This window comes from Numida meleagris, chromosome 1, assembly GCF_002078875.1.
Source record: "Numida meleagris isolate 19003 breed g44 Domestic line chromosome 1, NumMel1.0, whole genome shotgun sequence".
NCBI classification, from domain to species: domain Eukaryota; kingdom Metazoa; phylum Chordata; class Aves; order Galliformes; family Numididae; genus Numida; species Numida meleagris.
The window spans coordinates 25,010,521-25,037,659 of NC_034409.1; the positions used below are offsets into that span (position 1 = coordinate 25,010,521).

General features: G+C 44.0%; 1 protein-coding gene across 3 annotated transcripts in view; it reads right to left on the reverse strand.

Moving 5' to 3' along the window:
- ST7 (suppression of tumorigenicity 7) overlaps positions 1-27,139 on the reverse strand; it is a 137,836-nt gene that overhangs the window by 109,860 nt on the left and 837 nt on the right. The window contains exon 1 of one of the 3 annotated variants that reach the window (XM_021384867.1): positions 25,828-26,002. The exons of 1 other annotated variant lie outside the window; for it this stretch is intronic. The gene's annotated coding sequence lies outside the window, so the exon portion shown is untranslated. Of the gene's footprint in view, positions 1-24,866; positions 24,996-25,827; positions 26,003-27,139 lie in introns of those variants that run through there. One more of the 3 variants, XM_021384868.1, reaches the window with a different exon arrangement.

Sequence of the window (27,139 nt, forward strand, 5' to 3'; positions counted from 1 at the left end):
TTACACAGACGTGAGCAATGCTTTGCAAAAGCTTTCTTCCTTGAGCTCTTGCTCCTCACTGATTTCTAGTCCAGACAGATTTTCTCTGAGCAAGGGAAGGAACCAGTGATCATTCAAAGAGTGGGGGACATGCACTCAAGGTCCAGAGAGCCTAGATCAAACCCCTTCACTCACCCTACCCTCCAAAATCACTCACATCGTGAGCATCCTCGCACACCTCAGAGCCCACCTCCCCTGCCCCAGAGTCTGCAGTCACTGCAGCACTCACTCAGCTCCATTTTCTGGCACAGACACAATGCTGCTCCCCTGTCCTTGTTTGAATCCCACAGCGCACCCCAAATTCCACTGGCAAGGGGAACGGGCTGTCCCCTATGTGTTGCCACATCCAGCCAAGTTCATCCCTTAGCTGGTTCTACCTCATTAAAAAAAAAAAAAAAAAGCAAATTCTCTGATTTTGCTTTGGTGGAGAGATGGTGGAAAAAAAAAAAAAAGCACCACCACCACCAAAATTTTTTCCTCAAAACCCACCTTTACAGGATTCAAAGGACAACAAAAGACATACCTGACAGGCTTATGAAAGCACCACATAAGAGACTTTCTAGTGCCACGGCAAAAGGGCAACACAGAGCCTGTCCTAGCAAACAGTGAAGGACCCTCAACAAATATTACTGGACTGCTGCAGGGCAGTGATGGACATGACAGACCAGGGTTAGTACAGAGGTAAGCCAAGGCTTTGGCTGCTACAGGGATACACTGGAATGTATAGCAGTTTTATATAAAATCTTTCAGAGACTGAAATGCAGAGCTGCACTGTGAGGAGCAGGCTGTGCTGGAAAGCCAGAGAACTATGATCAAAGCGAGTCACAGAGAAGCCACCGGCACAGCCAGGACAGGCTGTAGTGCATGTACAAGAACAGAAGAATGGAAGGAAGTGGGAGAAGGCTTACAGCATAAAATGGCAGGGAGCATAACTGGGAATGAGGTGGTACCTCTGTGCAGCAGCACTATGTGAGCCACATCCCGGAGCCAAAGGCAGCACCAACAATAAACCTCCTCTGAACCAGCCTGACTTTCAGAGGGATTTTCCCACAGTAAGGATCACATTCATTGCTCTGTGCCAGCAACAATATTGCATTGTAGTGTCTCGGGATTCTAGCAGACATAAGAAAAAACATTCAACCTCAATAAGCAAGTTCTGAGAAGCAGCTAAAGCAATGAAGAACAATGCTTTGCTGGCTGCTGTCCTACATGGGAGAGTTTTTACATATTGACCGCATAGCCAAGCACAGCAATGCGAACTCAAGTGAGAACTGGAGCCTGAAAGCCCGGATTTTAATAAACTTCAAAAGGCCGATGATCAAGCAACGGAGCTTTACCTTACCTATAAATATAAAGGAAAGCTGAGCAAGGCCAGAAAGCAGATCAAGTTGGGGGGGAAGAAGCCTCTTCCGAGCATTCAGGCAAGAATGGTCTCTCACCTGCTGCTTCGTAACGGATGTCAAAGTGCCCATGCTGCTGACACAGCACTACAGGAGCACAGGGCCTGTCTGTCCTTCCTGCTTCCATCAGCCCTTCCTCCCAACAGCACCATGCCCTGTGCCTGAGCCTTATGGATACATGTGACCAAAAAATTAAAAAGAAAAAAGAATATAAACAATGTAGAACAACTCAAAGTGCCTTTTTTTTTTTTTTTTTTTTACCTGTACAGTCTCACAGATCCATCAACAGGAAGTAAACATGGTGATGTCTATGTAGACAACAATGCTGGCTTCACTTCTTTTTCAAAAACTAATAGTTCCAATCATTTTCCAGGACTGGGGTTTTGCTTTGTTTTGTTTAAAGTTTCTGCCCTTTTAAGAATTGGACTCTTCTTACCTTTTTTGGTCACTTATTTTACTTCTTACTCATTCTTAAAGCAATCTTCCTTCATGTTCCAAGCAGAACAGGATTTCACAGCCACTCTGCTTTCCTTTTGGTTGGGGAGCACTCTAAGCTTTCTCACAATCATTACAGCAGAAAAGCTGTAGCCGACACAAAAAGGAAAACATAAATTATACTATGACAGCTTTATAAGGCTAATTCTAATAAATATCCCTCAGTAGGCTTCTATTCACTGTTTCTTTAGAACAGCTAGCGGGGATGTTTCTGCTGGATGTATTTTCAGCTGTAGCAAATATTTAATGGGAGTGCAAGGATTTCAGTGCTCTTTCACCAGGTAAGTCGGGACAGGGCAGCAGGGCCAGAGAGCAGAGCTGACCTGTTCGAGCATTGGCCTGGGGCAGAACAGACCATTTCATGAACAGTCAGATGCAATTCACTTTTCTCACCTGAAATGACTCCCACTCAGACTTCTGTCAAAGCTTCTGCCCCTGCTCTGATCAGCTTAAATCTGCTGTAGGCCAGACAGAGCAGAGAGCTGAAGATGGGTCTCCCGTGCTGGAAGACCAGGGCTATCACACTATCGTGGCATGGATGCAGCACAGCCAGCATAGCCTCTGAAAGGGTCTTGTTTACCCCTACATTGTTTCAGTGGTTTGTTCAGGTGTGCAGAGAGTCTAAAAACACCACTCAAAGCACTTTCTATTTCAGCACAACCTGTATATGGATCTCAGCCTCATCCTAGCTACTGTCTCTGGATTTTTAATGGAAACAACAACAACAAAAAGGTCCATACTGCAGTCAGACAGAAATTATGGTTCTGAAAAGAGCAATTTCATGCCTTACCTATATGAAATTATGTCTATATTGGTTCAGTTGTATGACTGAAACTCTTAGAAATCCAAGGGTCCTTTTCAAGAGTTAACCAGAAACGTTTTTATTCAAGTACCACTTTTTTTGGAAAGTCTTTCCTAAGTAGGCAAGTCGCTTTTGAAAGTAGGATTCACACACACGATGACTTGGAATAAGTTCAGAACTGTTTCATTTGAGATGATAAGCAGTCTGACAGCTCACCTGTATTATCACTGACTCATTCCTAGATTGTTTGTTACCAAAGGCTTTCATTGCAGATACTCAGGTGAATGCTGAGGAGCCTGGAGAGGCCTGCGTGCCTGTGCCTGTTCAAAATGCACAGAGGTTATGAAGGCTGGGGATAACCACTGGAGGCTGAAGAATGGGGTCCAAAAGCTGTAAGCGCCTGGTACTAAAGCTGGCATAGAAAACTGGTATAGAAAACACTCATTTCTTCCCACGTTACACCTGACACGTGTCATAGCAAATAATGCATTTCTATCCACAGACTGACTCCATTTTCTGTACCATGGCCTCAGTTCACAAAATAGCTTAGACTCAAAACAACAACATTAAAGAAAAAGGTGAAAAGAATTAATCTGACATGAGAGTTCCGCCATCTTCATGCATGAGCTCTCCTTTCCTGGTTACTTATATAGCTGCACCAACGTTCAAAAACAGTGAGAATGACTTTTATCATCCCTTACGCACGACGCGCCCAGCCAGCTGGACATCTCCCCCAGCTCTCCATGAAATGCCTTTCAGCCAATCTCTCTACACTTTTCCTTTTCAGCTCAAGCACAGAGTATCTGACCCCACCCCTGCTTTTCGCTGTGAAACTGGAGCATGCCCAACATTTTTTCCTCAGTAGACAATTTATTTTTAAATCAATGGCTAAGAATGCAGCATAATATATCTTAAAACAAATGTTCTTAGTAATCATTTCCACAATATTTCAAGTCCTTTACAGGAAATATGATTCAGAAGAGAACAGCAGCAGAACAGAAACCAAAGCTGTTCTGTTAGTTAGTGTCCACAGCTCTTAGATTCAAATATGAGCAATAATAAAACCTTGGATAAACTGCAACTCTTCAGAACAGCCCTAATAAACAACTGCGGAGCTGTCTCAAAGATGCACCGTATTTTGGTGGCACACAGCTGGTCTGCAACTGAGCACTGAAATTCTGTTGGCCATGTTAGAGATGTGACAGGCTTCCTACATCTTCAAGTTTAATATTAAACAGGAGATAGGCTGATTGACTGCCTCATAAACAAATTCTCATTGATCCCAACTGGACTGTTCTCATAAGTTTTTCTCCTCACTCGAGACAGAAAACAGGTCTCCTATACCATAACTCACTGTTACTTCTTAAAAGCCCCTCAGACTTGCACAGAATGTAAGGTTAAATGTCATCTCTCTGGTACTTCTAACAAACTCATTCACTCCCTGTTCTCTTCCCCACTGCACTGATAAATAAAGGTAACTCTGGTTTCAGTGGCAGGAAGGGTAGATGTAATGTCAGGTACAACACTTTTAAGGCTTTGTAAATTAAACTTTTACAAATCCCATGGCCACGCTAGCTACCCCATGAATCTGGGATGTAATTTCAGACACAGCCAAGAATTATTTCTTGCTTCCCTCCTTACTGCACTATGCTTTGTTACAAAAGTGCTCCTGCCACATAATGTGAAAGCAGACGGATCTCTGTGCTGCACTTAGAGATCCTGTAGGTAATAAGATACTGCAGTGACTAAATGGATCTCACTGGGTGCAGACAGGAGAAAAAATGGGAAATATTACTGCAAATAAATTTCCATTAAATCACTACTTTTCTTCTTTCCTTCAAATGAATTATAATTTTGGCGTTGTTCACCACAATGATCTCTTAAATTCTTTCTACTAAAACAAACTGAAATAGGCTGTATGTGAAATAATAACAATTGCACTTCTGCTTTCCATATGGACTTATTCAAAAACAGACACAACTTAGGTTCGAACCATCATGACCAACTATAAAAGCATACTTACACTCATGTTGCCATGAACTTCTACCTACTGAAGGCAGAGAGATCAGCTACTGACACCACTGAGAGCCCCAAAAGATATCGACAAAATATATGTACTACAGGATAACATCACAAAGAACAGTCAATAGAACTATCAGACAGGAATTAAATAAGTGTGAAAAACCCAAACAAAACATAACGTGGTCAGTGGTCTGACCTGTTTACGTGTTTTCTTTCAACACCACTGTAAGGTTAAAGAGAGTTATAAATATACTGTTTTCTAAAGACATGTTAATGAAGGCAACACGGGCAGAACTGGAGCACATCTGATGTTAGAGAGCCATAAAAATAATCCCATAGCATTTGCTGCCCAGCTGATACTGTGGTTTGCTGAATGGCAAGAATGGAATTTCTCTTAGTGCACACACTGTACCTGACAGAAGGCATGTGCAGGAGCAATATCCGTGCTTTTGTCTAGGTCTTAAACATCCACAGACCAGACCCTGTGTGAGTAACTACTGCATTCAGAGGAGAGAACATTTGTCTCTCCATGTCGCTCCCGCAGATCTTACACTGCAGTAATTACAGGATGCTAAATAAGCAAAGCAACTGTATCAGCAACATTATTTTTGCAATTAGACTACCTCATAAATTCTATTTTTCATCACTAATGGGCAGGCTCTTCCCTAAGCAGAAATGCAAGGAAGCTATAGGCTTTCTGCATTGGCAGTACTGCTTTTGAGAGGAAAATGCTCCCTGCAACCTGGCCCAGCTGGGCTGAACACAGGCCTGCAAAGAACAGAGCAAAACGCTGCTCCCACCTGCTTCTAACACCCCTGGGTCTGGATGTTTTGTGCTACAGCCCTACAGGGTACAAATTTCCACCTTACATTTCCACAGAGTCCAGTGGCCTGGAACCCAGAGTCCCAGACAGGGACGGACCACTGGGGCCCAAAGGCACATGTCTCCTAGAGAACTCATTCAACATTCCTCTCTCATACTCTTAAGGGACAATCTATCCGAAGAAACAAAACTTGGTTTCTAGTCACAAATGCCTTATCTGACAAAGCACTGAATGCAGCACACACTACCAGCTGGACCTTATCCCACTTCAACACCCTGTGTTTACCCAAAGCCTCCCATCCCTTCTGACTTTTGCCTGTAAAAAGACCTCCATTCCCATAGAATTTCCATTTCCAGAGGCTTTTTCTTCTTGCTGTCCATGCATTTCAGATCCATGTTGTCTCATCGGGGTGGTCAGTTCTGTCTAACTGCAAGGGGAGACTTTCTAAATCCAGGGCCCTTGCTGGCAGAAGCCAGCTGCCATGGCTGTACGGAAAAGCTCTTGAGTTCAGACCTGGCCCGACTGCACCAGGACACCTCCTCCAGCCCAGCTGCCCATGAAGCATCACATCTGTGCTGAAACTTAAGTGCTACAATCCAGAGCAAAAGTTACAGCCATAAATGGTTTTCATATACCAAAACAGAATTAGTGACTTCATAGGGGGATATTTCACACATGGTCACAAACGTGCCTGAGAGCTCCTGGGCTTCTCGCTTGCTGGTAATAAGCAGAGAAAAAAGGAACAGTGATTCCTGAAGTTGCTGTTTCTTGTTAACGCTGATCAGATGAAAAATTGTTAACAAAGCCACAGCAGAAAGAAGACAAATATCTGGCTAAAATCTGTTAACCTGAAATAGAGCCCCATACACTGATTTAATACAGAGAAGTAGGATGTTTTTGAATACATCTACTGATTTGAAATCTAACCATTTACTCTTCCAAGTCCATAAAAGAAGCAGCAAGGCATGCACAAAAGGTCTTTAATCTAGCCTCTAAAGAAATTTAGTAATGGAAAAATTAATCACATATCTACGTCATACAAACTGAACAGTCAAAACCACAACACACTGTCAAGACCTTGTTAAGGGCAGAACATTCCCATATTTGACTTCACCATGTCAAACTTTCAACATCTGCAATTATCTGCTGTTTTCTAACACTGTAAAACAGCAGCTTTTGTGCTTTGTTGGAAATGTTTTCCAAAGATTTCAGCCCAGCACGCTACTTGTGTTTAAAAATCAGACACTGGAAGTAGATTCATTTCCATCTCCCAAGCACAAGTCACTTAACATAGGGAGAGAGGTGCTACACGTATCCGAAGAAGAGCAAGCAGGAAGCCTCTGCAAGGGCAAAGATACTGGCCAGAGCATGAAACACCCCATAAAGGGATATAGCACATGTGAAGAAGCAGTGAAGAGGTTTGTTGGTTTTCTCTTTTTATTTTTTTCCAGCAAGCTTACCTAGCCACCTTGCTACTCATCAAACTCTGTGGCCTTTTCATAGCAGTCTAGGCAAGGAAGACATTACGTTGGTCAGACTTTGCTTTCAATGCCTTGAAACTAGCTTTGAAACAACCCACAACATGGTCATCCTCATGTGCCCGTCAGCTACTGGGGCAGTCCACCACCAAGTAGAGTCCCCTTCACTCACACCAGAGAACAAGTAGCATCCATCCACATACACCTTTTAGCCTTACCCAGCTTGCAGTTCGCCCACAGAGCACCAGATGGAATGGAATGGAGTGGACCTGAAAGATCATCAAGTTCCACACCCTGGCCATGGGCAGGGCCACCTTCCACCAGCTCAGGCTGCCTGGGGCCCATCCAACCTGGCCTTGAGCGGCTCCAGGGATGGGGCACCCACAGTTTCTATGGGCAGCTGTGCCTGTGCCTCACCACCACCCTCTGAGGAAAGAATTTCTTTCTCCTACCTAATTTGATATTAGGCTTCTGCCACCTCAAGACTTTCAGAGGAACCTCCAAAGCATAAGGAATCAAATCTGACAGCATTTTTAGTAAATAATGTTTTCCATTAGCTGCAAGAGCAATAAAATTAAAACTTCTGGTCAGTCAATGCCCTTCTGTTTCCATTTACGGTTAAGAATGCAAAAACTTGACCGTAATTTCTTTCCCACACTTGCCTCAGCCTATTCCAATTTTGGGGCATAATTCAGTCTAGTCAAAAATATTTTTAAATCATGTGGTTTATTTATAACCAGAAAAGTGATCTTAGTAATCATCGAAATTACTAGAAGTTACTAAATTTAAAACACAATGACTACATTTTCTTCTCTCCTCATACAGAGCAACTGATTGAACGGAGGATGCAAGCACTGCTGTGCCCAGATCGACAGAACCACTCCCTCTGCCACCAGCTGCAGTCAGAGCCAGGGGAAAAAAAAAAGAAATCTCAAACCAGACAAACAAATGCAATGCGAGGAATGGCTGTGAATCTGAAATACACGATTTCTTTCACATACTGTAGTTCACCAGCATTTTATAAGCATTGCCACCCTGTCTAAAAAAGGTGACTGAAGATGCTGCAGTGGCAGCAAAAACTGTAAAACTATCAGTGTTGTTTAGGTCTTGTAAGAGTTAAAGGAGAAGGGATGCTTTAGGTGTATGCAGAATAAAGAGACAGAATGGCTAACAAGCAGCTGTTCAATAAAATAAGGGATAAACTGAGAACTGTACAAGAAAACAGGCTTTCATAAAGTACATCATTTACTTGCAAAAATCACTATTAAAAGGTGATGCTGAAGTCAAGAACCTAGCAAAACCCACAGCTGGAATCACAATGAGAATATCCAGAAAAGTAACAAAGGGATTGGCTTATTAAGTGTTATTTCACATCGCCTGCTACGCCTGGTACAACTTGTTCTCAAAAAAGAAGACATCACCACCACTCCTCCAAAAAATAGAAATAAAAAACAACCCCAAAAAACCAAACCAGCACTAGAAACGCCCTCAGTGAATCTATTGTTGCAATGCACGTTCTGTGTGGTTTCTGGAGCACAGCCCGCTAGCATGCACAACAGCCCTGCACCACTCAAAAACATCAAGAACACGTTAAAAAAGCTGCTTTACAGATAATAGAAAACTGTGTGATGATTCCCAGACCAACCTGAAGCTTCAGCATGCATTACACTGCTTTTGAACAGGAGACCCTCCTTTCCTCCCAGGTTAGCACAGGGATCCATCACGCTCCCTCCACCTCTGTGATGCTAAGTGAGAGCAGGGCTGTGCTCCAGTAGGTATTTCTGGCTGCAGGTCTGGTGCTGAGTGGTTCTGCTTTCTGAGTGCCTGTCATCCCTGCTGCCTCTACCTGGGCAGGGACCTCAGGTCTGGGGTTTAACAGCAGAGCAGACAAGTTCTGCCTGAGCAATAAGGGCAAAACCAGAACGAAGCCAAACAAGCGTGAGGGATGTGCTGAAGCTATCTGAGAAAGACAAAGGGAAAAGGCACTCTTTTGGTAGAGGAGACGCTGCTTCTCAGTAACCAGTGGGTGCCTGCCTCCAGCTCCTGAAACATCATTTCTCCGTCTCCCTTACACCAACCACACTGAATCTGATTACGGGAAATGAATTTTCACGACAATTAAACTCCATCCTTCCTGCCTCTTTATTTTCAATCAAAGAACCTTACCCAAGGAAGCGGACAGCCTTGTTGCAAGAACGAGTAATTAAAATATAAATGCTAGCAAAAATGCAGTACCTTTTATATTAACTGAGATGGCTCCTCAAAAATTTCCCAGAGCACGCCACCATGAAAAGGAAGCTGCATGTTCTGCCTCTTCCCACTCAGCTGGATGCTAAAAAAAATCACCTACATTAATTTTTAAAATTGTAAAAAAGTGATACATGGATTTTGAATCCTTGCCATCTCATTGCCTGTGCTCTTACATGTGCTGCACTGCTCCAAGAGGCCTCCGTGACATAGCTGAACCAATTCAAAAGGAGGGGAGGAAGAGTGAGAGAAAGTTACTGCTGACTGAAGATCTGGAGAGCAAACAGGAACTGGACACTCAAGTGACACTGGATAACACTTGGGAAATGAACTGACACGGCAGCATTATTGGGCTTTTCCTGTATATACGAGGAATTGCTGTCCATACAAAATATTCAGTAAGCCTTTCTAATGTTTTCTGTTTGCTTCTGTGTCTCAGTTTCAGATGTTACGATGCAATTGGACAAATTCAGCCCTTAGAAGTAATTCCTCAGGAGGCTACTTTACAAACATATTCATTGTAACTCTTCCAACCTTGTTGCTGTTGTTCAGCAGGGGATGATGTGATGAGCTTAGGAAGGGCTGAGGGCTCGCCCACCAAGGCTGTTTTAGTAGTCAGTGCCCTTCCAACAAGCATGTTACTTTATTCCTGTCTGGCTGCCTACCTGTGCGACCTATTGCAGGGTACCTCCTTTAGCAGGGGGGTTGGCCTCAATGATCTCTTGAGGTCCCTTCCAACCCCTGCAGTTCTGTGATTCTGTGAAATGCAAGAGAGGACAAGGCTGAAATATTATGCAAAGAGATAGGGTAAGAAGTGACTCACCGGAAAAGAGCACTCAGTGCTAAGCCCGTACACTCAATGAGAGCTGCTGGTGGCCATACAAATTTATTTCTTTGTATTCTGTTTTGGAAATCTTCCTAAAATCTAACATACACTGCTGCCTTGACATACAAGGGCCAAACACTTTTGTGCTATTTATTAATATCTGCTATAAAAGCACATCATAGCTGAAGCTACTACTAATAAAACACTTTGCAGATAAAAGTACTGAAATCGTTTCCACCTCGTATAACCGATGGCAAGCCACCTTACCTGAGGTAGTCCTTCACTTACCCCCCCCCCCCCCAAATCAATTTAGTAACCACAAAGCAGGTGGGACCCAGCATTAAAAAACACTGAGACCTTGTCACTGCTTGTCACCTTGCAACCTGTTCTAAACCATGCTTGAATGCTATCTGTCATCTTCTGTCTCTCACGTCTGTCTTTGGTCTGTCTGGATAGATCAGGCAGAAGTGGGAGCTAGCATTTAGCACACAACCATACAAAGCACCAGAACTTCAATCTTGTTGAAACCCCCCAGATAAACCTCTGCATCCAGCCCCAGTGAAAAAGAAGTGCTGTATTCCAGAGGCACCCAATATTGAGGAGTCTGCTTTAATTGGGCAGCTGCAAACAGTCACATACTCCTATTTTTAAATGATGCTATTGTGCATACACAAAATACCCAAGGCAGTCCGGATCAAGCACATAAAGCAGATGGAGACAAAACTGAATGAACAGAGCTAGACCTCGGTTGATTCATTAAATATATATATAAAACAACCTACTAAACAGCTCTATTAGCAAGGCAGACGTAAGCATAAAATAAAGATACTGAATTCTTTCCTAACAAATCCCCGATAAAAACGTCAAACGCTAAAAATGAGCAGCTTAAATATTCTTGTATAAAGATGATACTGATTCAAAAGGGTCATTTTTTCAGTCCTGCATCAGTGTCTGTATTTACAGATGCCTGACTGGGTCAGCTGTCTCTGGAGAAGAATAAATAAATAAAAAAGAGCCATCACCTTTAATTTGTTTGTACACCTACACAAACAAAAAATTGCTCAGAGATGATTCATGAGATCTACCTAAATAACAAGTGAGTAGAAGATGAACCTCCACAAAATGAAGCCAGTTTTGCTGGTTGTATGGAATAAGTCGACTGGAGTCAGCTTGTGCTCCCAGTGGGCTACGGGAGAGCATCCCTGGCAGCCAACCATCCTTTCAGAACTGCCCGGTGTGAGCTCCCCTGTACCTTCAGTGGGACAGGCAGTGAGCTTAAATCTGTCCAAGTGCTTCGTGAGCTCAAAGGCAGGCAGGTAGCTGTCATCTCAACTCCTTCCATGAAAAGGCCCCACTGCCATCCTCAAGTCCCCAACACAGCATGCAGGTGTAGTTTCCATCACCACGACTGATCCAAATTGACAGTGCAGCTTGTTTTGCAATAACCTCTCCATGTAGATGAGCTTGAGATACCTTTAGTCAACAACCATCCTTCTAATCCTGCATTTTTCACTTCCTGTCCAACTTAAAATAATTCAGCTTCATTGCAGTCACCATTGTCCCTTCAGCTCACTACAGCCAAGGACCTGGCTCTCGTGAACCTCACCTTTCAGCTGATCTTATAAAAGCAATCCAAAGGGCCGCCACACAGGTGGGCTTCAGAAGGACAAGGATGGATCACATTTGCCTTACAACTACATTAGTAGTAGGACGACCTTACAGCCCTACTTCTTGCCACGTGTCAGCACCCAAATACCTACACATCTTCAGCAGGTAATTTGGTGCAATATGACCGCTGAGAATCTCTGCTTGCATATAGAGGATCCAGCCCACTGACAGGTCTGCTGCACGGGGGTGTACTTTGGTACGTGTGTGTGTGGCTGCTAACAGAAACAGATGACAATGTCAGATGCAAGGAGACCTCAGCTTCTCCAGACTACATTTCCCACAGGCCACTGGCTGCCTCTCATGTCACCGGGTTCCTCGTGCTTCTTTAACAGGATGCCCTCTAGTGCGGAACGTGGAGATGGACTATTCCACTTCTGTCCACGCTACTGCACACCAGATGCAAAATCTGCTTAAGGCAGCACTGGCACTGCAATTGAGCCCTGCAGGCTGCCTTGCTAACTGGAGGACTAGGAATGAACTGGCAAAGACAAAGAAAACCCCTACAAACACTGCTCTTCAGCAAAGGCTCATCTGACTGTTCCTATCTAAACAGCAACCACTAGGGAACGGAAGCAGCCAAACTGCAAGTGCTGTGGGTGCTACTTAATTCTCTTCATGAGAAAATCTGCTGAATTGAAATTATAATTTCATCCTCTTCATAAGCAAATACAATGAATCCTTTCTAACAAACAAACCTTCAACCACAACAAGCCAAGTAGTAATGACCTCTGTAAATAAACGTGCAATTTATTTCATTCACTATGAATTAAGAACAGAGTTCGAAGTTCAGATCATTTTCATCTGCTGTCATAAAGTGTTGCAATCCCACGTCCAGAGGGCCACATTTTTTAAGAATGAAGTCAAGGACCTGAATCAGCCAACCCTCTTCTAACTACAGATTAGGATTCACAGTAGCCTAACACAGCAAAACCAGATTTATTTGAGCTGGCTTGTATTTTTTATGGTGCTTTCATATCTCTCATTAATATTAACTTTTATTCAAAATGGATAACATAACCTCCTGCAAATCAGCAGTAAGACACACAGAACAAAATCACAGTAGCATACGGGTGAAAGAGAATAATGCGTATATATTATCTCATGTATTCTGATACTTCATGATTTTCTTATAGCTAGCAAAGCACTTTCTGGTTTATTACTATGCCTATTATACCAAGCATATAAAGAAGTGCACGTTAATAAGTAAAGCAATGGCTGACTAAAGCAAATAGGTGATGAAATAGCACAGGTGCTTCTGAAAACATTACCCTGTAGGTGTAATTCCAGACTGTAGGTTAAAAATACATACAGCAAATAAATTAACACTATAAAATGGAACAGGGAAGATACTTCTAATACCAACTTATTTACACCTTAAAGACCAAAGTCTGATAAAAATCTAAGGAGGGAGGGAGAAAGGGAGAGAACAAAGCCCTTGGTTATCCAGGAGCCAAGGGGTGGGCTCAGGTACACCTGGAGCTGCAAGGTGCTGCTTCCCTCTGCAAATAAACAAGTGTCCAAAGAGCAGCAGAGACCGTCCTGTACAAGACACATTACTGCCAACTCCACCACCTTAATGCACAGCTGATCTTCTGGCCCACCTTGTGCAAGGAGAGGTCCTGACAGGCTGAGCCATGGGCTCCGGGCACCACGATCTCCTCTTCAGAGAGAGCGCTTTGGGAGAAAGTGCTTCATGAAGCCACAGTGCTCCTAATGTTGTTCTCTCTTAAATACTTCACATTAGGTTGGGAAAGAAACCCAAAATTAAACAAGAGAGCTTTTGGCTGGCCTCTCTCTATTCATTCACTGTTTATTATCAATTTTTGTGCCAATGCAGAAGGATCACATGCATATGTGTTAGGAAGGGGACTACTACAGTTTACAGTGCGTGTAAGAGAGCTAAATGGAATCTCTGTGGCTTCTCTCTGTGGCTGTTTTTCCTTTTGTCGGTGCTCGTTGTTTTTATACAGTGTTTGCCCTGGGATAAACCAAAGCTCCTCCATAGCTCTCAAGGTCTACTGCAGAGATAGTTCCAGCCTGAGAACCCAAGCTCCCTGAGCTCACGAATGGCCCTGAGGGTTGCAGCTGCCCTGCCAGTGACCATGCTAGGTCAGCATTTAAAGCTTCAGGCTGGATATCAGGCAAAGGTTCTTCACCACAGAGTGGTCAGGCACTGGAACAGACTGCCCAGGGCAGTGGTCACAGCCCCAAGCTGCCGGAGTTCAAGAAGTGTTTAGACAGCGCTCTCAGACGTAGAGTCTGATTTTTGGGTGGTCCTGTGTGGAGATCGGAGTGGGACTCGATGATCCTTATCAGTCCTTTCCAACTCAGGACACTCTATGATTCCTGAGCAAATTTGCAATAATGGACTGGAGGCTGATCTGATTTGTACCAAGAAAATCTGCCAAACTGGCCTCTAGCAGCTTCACTATAAAGTGAGAGTACAAATGCGTACCAACTCATGCATTTCTGTGGTACAGCAAGGGGAACTCCACCATACCAAGGGAAGAACAGATTTATAATGAAGATACTGAAGAATATGCATTTCAGCCCTGTATTGCTAGCACTCCTACTGCAAGCAACCAGTGATGCTGATGCATTTAGCAACAGGAGCAGTCATGACTGACAGAGCGTTTGCAGAGATGTGCATTTACAGATCTATAATTAGTCAGAATCCTAAATAAAAGTAATCAATTAATAAGGATGTTGTTCCATAATTAATAATTGCCTGCAGTAGAATTAGGAATTGTAGGTCTTCCTGCGCTGCTTGAGAGCAGAACCCAAACTCTCCAGCTGAGTAATTTTCCAGTTAGAGGCTTTGGTTCACATAGTATAAATTTGTGACATTGTTAGAAAGCTCACACAGTTTAGAAGGACGTGTGGGATGACAACTGATCAAAACTCTTTCAATATAAAAGCATCAGAGAAACTCTGTGGTTCAGGTTTAGACAAGCAGGCTTTTTCTAACACACAGTACACACTACCCATCTATATTTAACACCAGCTGCTCTGCGCTGCTATCGGTTCTCAGTTTCATGATACGTGCGATGTCCCACAGTAAGACATCATATGCACACAGGCTTATTTCAGGTGGCTGGAGGTGCCTGGGAGTCATTCGTGCTGAACAGCCTCCCCTCGAAGAACCTAACGTCAAAAACCTCTATAGGGGCAACACAGTCATTTCATTTCGAGTCAGTAGGAGCTCTGCCGACTGCTTCAAAGAGCCCAAAACCTCAACAGACTGGCTTAAAATAACTGTGGAAAGTTAAATTATATTTCTACCTCGTAGATACTCATCTATGAGTCAATGCTTTAAAATAAAGCAACATCAGCTCTGCATATATAGTGCACACAAGACCCAGGATGTCCAAACTTTCCCCTCTGCTTTGAGGGAGGACAAAAAGCACAGAAATAAATCTGTATTTGCTGAAGTCAGACAGAACTATACCTTAAGAGTTGTCTGAACTCATGCATTATGCATCAAAATAAACCCACCAAGCCAGCAAGATTATTCCAGCAACATCAAGAATGAGACAGTAAGGTGAGCAAAATGCAGCAGTCTCCAAAACAAAAGGAATCCCGGCTTCACTTTTGAATGTGAACAAAAGTGTTGCACATGGAGGGAAATCTAAAGTGCAAGAAAATCAGTATTGTGACGAGAGGAACAGAGACACAATTCAAAGGGCGCAGCACATTCAAGACAAACTGGAACACATGTGAATGATCTTACTGAAAGATGTGGCATTTGAAAAATGAAGCCCAGTAGTAAGGCAGTTTTAATAAACTGATGAAACTCCTCCAGACTACACCAGAAAGCCTCGTATTTCTATATTTAGGACACCGACCCAAGCTACAACACTACTGACAAAGCAGTATTCTGTGAAACTTCAGAATTCTGAAGATCACAATACATTAAGCAACAGAGGTAAATGAAAAACTGGATAAAATGAAAAATAAATAAATCCTGTCGGACCAACCAGATGCACTTCTTGATTAAAAAGTTTTCCAGCCAAGAAAAGTGAGTAGTTCCAAACTACGTGGATTTCAGTAAAGTATTTGACACGATGACATAGGAAGTTATTTGAAGCAGGAGACGTGGGGAACGTGGAGGAACTGGCAAAGAGGGAGAAGGCTGAGGCTTGCCAGGAAGCACTGGGGTACAAGGAGAGGCTAATGAAGCTGTCAGCTGAACCTTACTGAATATTTTCATTACCAAAACCAGAAGGCTGCAGGAGAAGACTGGTATGAGCTGCCAATACAGAGAGAAATGAAACACTGCACAAGGAGAAGCAGAAGCCACGCAAGCTGCAGTGAAATAAAGTGGATCAAAGTTAATGGTGCGAATTGCAGGAGAACAGCAAGAGCTGCTGTTTGCAGCTGGCCAGCTGCAGGGACAGGAGCATCCAGATGCACTACATGACCACGGCACTACCACCACTCTCCAAGGAGATGCTGACACAAAAAGGCAGTTTAATCACTTAAATACATGGCAAAATATTTTCAGTGGCAGGCGAGAAACATTATATATAGAAAGCAGTTAACAGAGCCTTATCTTGGAATACTATGTACAATGCTTGCTACGCAATTATGAAATGGATAGAAAACTGAAACAGGTCAGGTGTGACTAGCATGAACAAGGAAATACAGACATTTTATGAGAGCAGACCAGGGCAGCTTGCAGGGGAGAAATATCCACGTGAGTACACTGGAGAGAAATTCTCAGAGCAGCCCCAGAGATTTTAAAGCTAAAAGAGAGCACTGTCACAAGCACAACTGCATACAAACCAGCCATGACATTGGGCTGGAATTAGAACAAGGTTTCTGACCACCACCTGAGCAATCAGGCTGTGGAAAAATCTCCCAGTGCAGCAGTTTATGGAAAGGTGGGTAAAACGTGACTAAGGACTGCAGTCACTGACCTGGAGAGCCCTCTCCAGCTCTTTATTTCCACACAACACAGTTCCTGCATCATCATCGCAGGAGGCAGAGGAATTGGGCTGCGAAACTGCAGGTGAGGATCCTGGCTCCAGGGGAGTGGCTGACAGAATGCCCTGACAGTGGCACAGGCCAAATCCTCACTCACCAGCCCCAGGTGAATCCTGCAATCTAGGCACCTTCAGCAGTCCTGTAACTACTGGGGACTCCTCACGAGTTGGGTCAGCAGATTAAAAAAGCAGGGTCTCGGCAATTTTCTTAGAGGGAAATTCAAGTTAATATGCAGGACAATATCTACTGCTAAGGAGATCTTGCACTTGTATCACTTCTCCTCGGTCCTAACCGAAAGGGCTGTATGGACCGACACAGGGACGGACCCAATGCAGGTGCCCACTCTGAGCAGGCAGATGCCTCCATGAAGCCAAGTGCTGTCACATCATAGAATGGCTTAGGTTGGAAGGGACTTTAAAGATTGTCTAGTTCCAACTCACCTGCAATGGGCAGGGCTGCCACCCACCAGATCAGGTTGCCCAGGATCGCATCTGACCTGGCCTTGAGCACTTCCAGGGATGGGGCATCCACAGATGCCATGGTCAGCCAGTGCCAGTGCCTCACCACTCCGAGTAAAAAATCTTCTCCTAACATCTAATATAAATCTCTTTTAATTTAAAGCCATTCCCCCTTGTCCCATCACCATTAGACTGGGTAAAAAGTCGGTCCACCTCCTGTCCTGGAGATCCTCCTGTCTCCTACCAGCAGCTGTGCATCAGTGATTACTGCTGGGTTCCCTCTCCCAGCAGGGCCCATCAGCTCCTGGTGGAAGACCTGCCACAGCCATGTGCAGGGACTCCCCCCTGTCCTCTTGTCCCCTGCATGAGGGACTTGGGCCTGCTGTGCTCCTGCAGTAGATCTAGGTCAACCTGCTTTTGGAAAATGGAGGAAATTACCAGTCTGGAACTCTAACGCTGAGGTTTGTGCAAAATCCATCCGGCGGGCATGCTGCTATCGAGTTTACTTCAGAATTAAAAATAGCAAGAGAAAATTCATGTGGAAGATCAAGCGTGCTAATAGATCATATAACCTCGCACCAGACCAAGCCGTGCTGTAAACAATTTGCAGCATAAAACATACAGGAACTGCCATCAAAACATTTATTTACACAAAACCCAATAATTACATAAGTCTCAGGTTGCAGGCACATTTTCTTGAGAAATTAATGACAGCCTTACAAAATAAACCAACACCAACAATAACATTTCTTTTGCTTTAAATTTGATCTTCAAGAGCCTTGCTGCTGGGCATAGGAACTAACACAGCAGCCTAACAGGCTTGACATTTAATAAGCCAAGTTTATTTCTAGAAAGTGAGCTGGAAATTAAATCTCCTGCTTATAGCTGGCACGCTGTGCACAAGAGGAATCCTAAGATGACTGCATTTCATTTCTGCCCTATAGCTTTTATCCTTCTACTAATTGGTATATTTAAGCGCATTTAATCATTTCAGCACTGAATTTACCACCGTGATAAATCTCCAATTTAGCCTATGCAACAATAAATCTTTGTCTTTTCTTAGCAGCTGGCAAGTTTTGATCTGGACTTTGAATTTAGATCCTCTCCTCAGGCTTAACAGTAACAACTTGTTTGTTCTGCCTTCTGAAAGCATGACATTAACTCTGCTCTTTAACTGTATTAGCATTGCTTAAGTGCAGTGTTCTTGGTGCTAAAATCGGTTGCCCTTCTGTAGTGCCGGCCTAAGAAACACAACAAAACCAATTAGTCTGTGCTGGTGGCTTACAAAGCAGCTTTCACTCATTAGTATTTACACAGCGTCACTGGGCCACATGACACTTTGCAGGCACGAGGACAAGCTCGAGTTTATAATACAATCTTTCAATAGATGCCTCCAATGCCACAAAGAGCTAATTTAAAAACAGGTGGAAGGGGCCTCCGACAATTAACAGAGGAGGAATGCTCCCATTAATACCTTGTAGTTTGCCAGAGGACCAAGTTAGGTCTTATCTTTAATTCTTTGACAATAGCCCTGAAAACCTAATGGAAGCAGCTCCTGTAAAAGCATCTAAATTAGACATAATCACCAAACAACAAAGGGGAAAACTGTTTCTGGATGGAGAAGGGGACTCTTCCCGCAGCTCTGCTTCAGGCCTCCTGGTAAGCACTCTTGGTAGTACCCTGATAAGCTGTTTAGCCCCCATCTGTAAGACTTCACACACATTATTATGACCTTTTCAGTACAACCGGGGACTTGTGCTTGCAGAACAAATCATGTCATTAAAGATTTGCAGGATCAAAGTCTCATTTCCCCGTGCCTTAGTTCTTCCTGTACACTTCAATACAGCTGCATTTGACATACTCGCAGATACTAGAAGGGCCTCATTTTGTTAAATATAAAACACCTACTTAAACAACTCGCCTTGTGATAAAAGGCTGAATTGTACAGCAGTTGCACCAAGTACTGCATCTTCATAATTTCCTGACTACGATGTTTGCTTTTGCAGATTTGAGCCCAGAAGAAACTGCAAGCTCACCCAACGTACGCTGCCACTTAAGTTGCTTTATTTGCTTTACCACTTGCCAACAAGACAAACAGCTCTTTCTGTTATACAAGGCACAGCTTAAACACCAAGCTTGTCAGCTGACCAAGCAGCTGACCCAGCAGCACTGGGCCCTGGGGTGCAGCACTCAGACACGAGAGCGCTAGCACCCCCAGAAGCACTGCAGCCACCAGCACAGTGTACCTCCACACAGGCAACAACCACTTTCAGATGTTGGTATTTTTCACTCAGTTAGCTCTTTCTAGGGCACAGCAGTATTTGTCACACTGACAGTCTTAATACAAAAAAAAAAAAAAAAACCAACAATAAAGCTGCAAAGCCAGAGCACTGCTTACCATATTACTTAGGTCCAAATGCTGAAATCTTCAAGAATTTATGTTAAAAACATATTTCATGTATGAATTCCACCGGACTCAGCTTGCAGCCACTCAGTTTTGTAATGTCTCCTCTACTTTAAAGACAACATTAGTATCTGCTATTTTCTTCCCACAATGTAGCTTAGACTCTGATCAACCACATACCAGTACTTTATTTCCGTTAGTGAACTGCACTCAGAATGTTTCACACCAAGGCTTCATCTTCAGACCTCAGATTACTGTGGCCCCAGTTCCGCCAATATGTATGTATTGTATATATATTTCCGTATGTATTTTACGTCTGAATACTTTGGAAGCTGGCTAGATGTTGGCCAACTGGTCTCACTCCTCCGCAGTTATGGCCAAGTTGCCTCTATGGCTTCCCTGCAGTTAGCTGAACAGTTTGAGCTTCCTTATTCCATTGATGTTGAGTGTTCTTCATAGACTCTGTGTAGTTCTTCTCAGAGATTGCTGCAATTTTCCGAATCAATTTTAAAACACAGACATACCATTCCCCCACACACTGTTTTGCCTGTGCAGAGGCAACAGCACCTCCATAATTCCTGCCAGCTGCTGCTCCAGAGGCAGGCACTGACAACACTAAGCACTTCTTGTCTTTCATAGATGCAAACTGACCATGTAGATTTCTGTGTATACACCTTGCTTTCTTTATGAAATAATCACCACAAAAAAAAGCCTATCTTCAATTTTTCTCTAAATTTGCAATCACAGTCTTCACACGGCTGCTCAGACAATTAGAACCAAAGACTCTTGTGAACAACGAGGCTTATGTTCTTTCGGGATAAATTTACACTGGTGCTCAATGGGTGCTTTGGAAAATCCCACCACATATATGCAGTTTTAGGAGCACTTCTGAAAATTTTAATCAACAGATGGAGAGTATTAGGCTCCATTTAGAAGCTTACAGTACAACTCAGCAGTCACCCACCAGTAATGTTACAGCACATTCACTCAAGATTTTATCAAAAAATATTTTGGAAGCTCTGACTTACATATTTCCCCTGAAACGCTGGCAACAAATCTTCTAGAAATCCTGCAATCAGGAAGCCAATTTCTTAAATAAGTACTTTTGGAAAACCCTATGTTTGTTACAAACTTCACTCTGTCTCCTGCATTTGACACTGATTGAAAATTTAACCTCAATCAATAATAAAAATCAAATTCCTGAAGAAACAGCAAAATCTGTAGAAATCCAATGTTCTCCTGTACCATTTCATGCTGCACCCATTGGGAATTGATCTAACAGGTTTTGTTTGGGCTTTTCCCCTCATTTCACTGCAACAATCCCAGGTTTAGTCAATAAAGAATTTTGTCATAAATAACATTGTTTTTATTCATTTCCACAAAAATTAAAGGGAGAATCTCCAAGCACACTATGCTGAAAATATACAGACATAAAATGGTTTAAATCTGCTGTACAACAGCCTCTTGCATATTAGCCTACACCCTGACAACTTTTTCTTCTCCCCCACAAAACACACACAAAAAAGCAACACCAAAGAAACCTCTGGTGTTCAACTGTGCAACAGCTACCTATCTCCACCAGGCTGTAACCAATACAGTTGCAGACAGAGGCTGACAGTAAGCAAAAGAAGATTTACTTTAATTCCATTAGGACTGCAGGAAAGTAGGAACAGTATTTAGGAAAGACTTCCATTACATTCTGAGAAATACAGAAATTAAAGACAGGTAATTTGGGGCCAGGGCAGTAGCACTGTAACAAACTGTAGCTGTACATAACTGAAATTATTTATTCTGTGAAATCTATACATGGAATGAATGCCAACCTTGCCAGAAGCAGTCACATATTTAAAATGTTACTTTCAACAGTCCAGTTCATACCAAAAAAATCAACACCGCACTTTCAGGGAGTTAATAATTTATCCACCTACTTTGGGAGGAATCTGAATTTTGCTCCAAGTTGTCTCTTGTCACAACACCACATTCTTTTCTGTAGTTCACACCGCAAACACTCCCAAGGAAACCCATCCTAATAAGGAAAGCTGGCTTTGAAAGGCTGAGCAACTAGCAGCAATGCCTGAACGTAAACTGTCCTGTTTCTTTTAAAAGGAGAGTTGTTCCCTCATTTTTAATCCATCTGCAACTCCCTGGTCTTTGTCAGGTTTATCTTTTTCAATCCTAATGCTTAACTTCCCAGGCTTAAATTTATGAGCAGGAACAAAACCTCCTGATCACACCATCAGGATGCTATTGCAGCAGACACACTTGGTGACAGTCTGCACTCTGCGCAGCTCTGCAAGGAGCAGGGGGCAGCCCTGACCACTGCTCCCTGCTTCCCCAAGCCTGGCTCCACACAGGGCCACCCAAAATTCAGACCCTATGTCTGAGAGCATTGTCCAAACACTTCTTGAACTCTGGCAGCTCGGTGCTGTTACCACTACCCTGGGCACCCTGTTCCAATGCCTGACCACTCTGTGGTGAAGAACCTTTTCCCAGCACCCAACCTGACCCTCCCCTGACACAGCTCCATGCCGTTCCCTCGGGCCCTGTCGCTGTCACAGAGAGCGGAGCTCAGCGCTGCCCCTCCACTCCCCATGAGGAGCTGCAGCCACCATGAGGCCTCCCCTCAGCTCCTCTGCTCTGGGCTGAGCAAACGAAGTGGCCTCAGCCGCTCCGTATATGTCTTGCCCTCTAGGCCCTTCCCCGATTTCGTAGCCCTCCTTTGGACACTCTCTAATAGCTTTGTGTCCTTCTCATATTGTGGCACCCAAATAGCACCCTGTGCAGGAGGTGAGGCCGCACAGCGCAGAGCAGAGAGGACAACCCCTCCCCTCACTCAGTGGCCACGCTGGGCCTGGTGCACCCCATGGTGCAGTTGGTCCTTCGGGCTGCCAGGACTCATATTCAACTTGTTGTCATCAACCACAACCCCAATTATAACTTGCTGGAGAGCAGTAAACTGCATCAATGCTGAGTGCCGATCTGCAAGATCAGGACAACTAGTAAATGGAAAATCAGAAAGATTACATGAGCTTCATTCATCAGCAGTCACTGCCACCCCAAAGGCAGCACATCCAAAACCTGAGAGGAGTGCTCCATCTGCTCATGCCTCATCTATCCATCTCCTGTAGTATTCCTGCGTACAGAATCACACACAACTTTCCTGCTTGGTTAAATTCTGGATAGCTTGGGTAAAATGAGGGTTCACTGAGACAGATTTACTGCAGTGGTCCAAGTACTTTATTTATCTAAGCCTGTGTTACACACACATCACTGAATGTACTGTAGCTGGACCGGATTACTGCAGGCCCTGGCTGCCTGAAAAGCTGTCAGTTCTGTGTCTTCAAAAACACCCTTGGATGAAAAGAAAGTGTTATCCTAATTTTACAGAGAACAGAGGAACACTTTGAACACGTCTGCTCAGCTCTCCTGCCCGCTCACGCACAAAACCTGGCTGTAACTGAGTAATCTGGTGCTGGCTAGTGTTACAGCACAGTGCACACCAGCCTCTTTCTTCCCCTCTCCAGATGGCTGGCACTGGGCACAGTGTTTCAGGCTCTGGGCTCTGAGAGAATCCTATTACACATGGTCACAGAACCCACGGAATTAAAATCCTCAGTAATTATTTCAGTAGGATCATCAAAAAAAGAAGAAAAACAACAGTGCTCCCCAGAAGCTAACTTTGCCGCAACAAGCAGCTCTCAGTTGAGGCAATGTGCTCCTGCTCCTCTGTTCTCACATCCATACTGACCTCAGAATGACATCCTTCACTTTCTCACACCACTGGTTTCTGACCCTCCTTCAGATCCTCAGCTGGTAGCAGCACGGGGCTGCCCCAGTTCAGCTAAGCGGGACGTCCTGAGCAAAGCCAGTATCATGATACAGACACCTACAAAGCTATACCAGCTCATTCCTACAGATTATTCACACTTTTAGGAAATTGCGTTTCCCAATTTCTCTCCCATCTTCAACCCACAAATTTATGAAGAGCCTTCCTATCTGCCCTGTCACTAGCTGGCTGCAGTTAACCTGTCCGTCTATTGCACTTCAGAAAGATAAATACAATAGTCAGAAACTTCAATTTTGGGGCCTCTCTCCTTAGGACATGAACAAAAAGGCAAACTGTTATGTCAAGAAAAAATGAGCAGGGCTGCACATTTTTGTAAGAGGTGTGTCCTATTTCAGATTAATGTGGCATTCAGAAATTGCACGAGTGCCAGCATGGAAGAAAAATACAACACATTCATTATATAAAGAAATCATGTTTATTTTAGTTCTTTCGCAGTAAGATGGTAACATCTGCTTCCTTAATTACTTATTCTGTGTTTAATATTTTAACCTGTCATGTTGTCTCCTCAATTGCCTCCTGCTAACTGGTATAATACAGCTATAATAGCTCAAACACTTCTATTCATAAAGGACTTGATGATTTCATTTGTGCAACAAGCTTTAATTAAATTTCAAAAACTTTGAAACACAAAAATTAGATTTAAAAAAACTTTTAAAATATGACCGAGTAGACTTCTCTTTGATAATTTCGCAGTAGTCTACTCTCCGCTGAGGGCACTGAAATTACACTTGCCCACAACTGCAAAGATTTCCAAGCCTGCAAGCCAAATTAAACATAAAGGATGACCGACTTGTGCTACCAGCTTGACCAGAGCCATAAAATGCTCAGGGCAAGTACATCTGCTCAACAACAAAAGAGGAGAAGTAGCCCTACACTTGATCTTAATAAAATTTAAAGCTAGAATTGACCACTGGACTATTTGGTGAAACCTCCCTTGATTACTTTGACCACTGACGTTGCACAGCCTATTGCACAAGCCCCTGCTGAAAACCAATTTAGTGCTGGATGAAAACCAGTGACTCTTATTTCACCATCTGATGTGAAGACTTCCAGAAATTGGAAACCCAAAGGTTTCTTTAGCAGCTGATCCAGTTTGTTAAAAATGACTTTTTATGACTAAATTGAGTTTGCCCTCTACTTCTAGCCACCAACTCTAATTTTTCTTTCCATGACTCAAAGACTGTTTATTTCTCCCCACGACAATAACACTTTACAGTATCTAGTCATCTCGCAGTCAGAATCTTTCTCTAATGCATATCCCCAGCCCTTAAACCATTTTTGCTACCTTCTCCACGTTTTCAACTTCCTCTTGACACCACACATGAAAAACCAAAATTGCACCAACACAGACAACTTTAGAAATGACATTACCCTCGATGGGAACTCTTGCTCATATGCCACAGCAGCCCTTCATAACACAGCAACCAGCTGCGGGCGCTGTTCCTGAGGTGCAAAGCACACTTAAGGAATGAAGGACTGCGTTTTTCTTCTCGGCTGCCTCAGTCTGCAACTGGTGGTGTTGAAAACGATTTTGCTTGACTGACCTCAACCTACCAACAGATTCAGATCTTCCTGGGAAAATGCCCAGTCATTGTTTTTAATCACCTTATTATTTTTTACGTCATCCAGAAGTTTTGCTAGCAATGCTTATACTTTGATTTTCACATTACTGAGATAAATGCAACTGGCATCATTGCTGGTGTGAGTTTCTGTGAGACTGTGAGAAACCTTACCCCAGTGACAGCATGCTGTTGTAAAGAAAAGCCACAATGAATCAGATGGGTTTTAATTTGTTCACAAAAGCTTTCCAAACATAAAAAATCCCACCATCAACACCAACAAAAACTCCATGTTATTGCCAGAGCTGACTTTTTAATAATGGCTTTTAGGAATAGATGATGCTAGGCCATACTGTGCCTATTGTTCTCCCATGGTAACTGATTTTCATCACACACTTTGGGACTCACTGGTAATTTCTTCAGTCTTTTCAACAGAAAAAAAAAAAACTGGGAAAATAAAAAATTTCAAGATAAAGACATAAATGCCCTACTCAGACTGGCTAGCACCACGATGCTTATGCTGATTCTGTCTAACAGTGTCATACTGCCTTAAGTCTTAATAGATGAAGCAAAGTCCACTGCAACAGTGATAACCTTCCAGCAGACTGCATGCTTATTGTTCTTTATAATTCAGAAGAACAACCCAGTATCTATCTCATTTTTGTCAGAAACAGAATTGATCCTGTTATAAATGCTTATATACAATGTGAATTGTGCGGGAAAATATATCAATTCCAGTTCGTATATTCCCCTAATCCAACTAGCATACTCACCTCAATAACCAGTCTGCCTCTGTCCTTCAAAGAAACCAAGAATTTTCCACAAATAAACTTTTCCTCCTGAAGCCCTCATACACACACACACACACACCCCTAGCTCCTAAGAATGCTCCCAGAAAGGATGAGCTGCCCTGCAACTTACTGCAGGTTCCTATTCACACACTCTCACTCTACACTAGAGATAAGTATGCTGCTGGAATGAGCCAAGAGCAGGCACACAGGGGATGCAAACTGCTTTTGATTGTTGTGGCTTAGGCTTGCTGAATTGAACACGCTGCACGCACTTCTGTCCAAGCACCTGAAATTCTCTGTTATTCTCAGAAGTACGGGAAAAGAATGAAATTCTGAAGGAAAGCAGCAGTCTTGGTATTTGCCATTTCCACAGTAAGAGCGGCACAAATAGCCTCGGCCAACACCTGAGTACAACTCCCTGCTTGGAGGGCTTACTCATCAAAACACCTGCCTGCTCCTGCCCCTCTCCTGGGGCAGGAGGGACGTGGGAAGTGCGGTGTGAAACAAACTCCAGGCAACAGCAAAGTTCAGCTGGGGTACGGCAGCAGCCTGCCCTGCGCTCACCAGGCGATCTTTACCCTTAACCTCCGCTCCCAGTGGGGAAGAGGAGGGGAAAGCTTCAGCAGTGCCCACGCAGCCCTCACACAGCACTGGGTCTGCGGCACACGGAACGAGCCAAGTGTTTTGCTGCACCCCTCCAGCAGCTCACACTGCTTAAAGCAGAGGACACAGCGGTAGAACACCAGCAGGTAACTTCTGCGCGCTCTGCAGAGCATACTCTGGGCGATGCTGGGATTTCCGCCGACTGTCCCCACTGCAACGCTGCAGCTTCAGTTGGATTTAAGAGGGAATTCTCATCCAAGTACCCTCTACGCCTCTGAACCCTTCAGCAGGGGCAGGAGCAGGCCGTGCGGCAGGAGGTCCCAGCTGCACCGCACGCCCTGCGCGCTCCCTCACAGAAGGCAGCAGCCCGAGGCGCGCAAGCTGCGCTGGTACCTGCGTGCTCCGCTCGCTGCCGCGCTGTGCGTTCCCGCAGGTCTCCCGCGCGCAGCAGGAGATGCCCAGCCCTCCGCGCGAGCAGGCTTCGACCAACACACACGCGCATAGTGAGGAGAACAATTCCCAGCTTTAATTCGTATCAGTAAGCGTACACAACCGCAAACGAAGCACGAGCTCTCGGGGCGCTCGCTGCCCTCTCCCCGCCGGCTGCACCACGTTCCTCTCCCGCCCAGCAGCCCCGGCTCCCGCTCTCCGCACGGCCGCGGGGCAGGCAGGCCCCAGCGCCAGCCCCGGC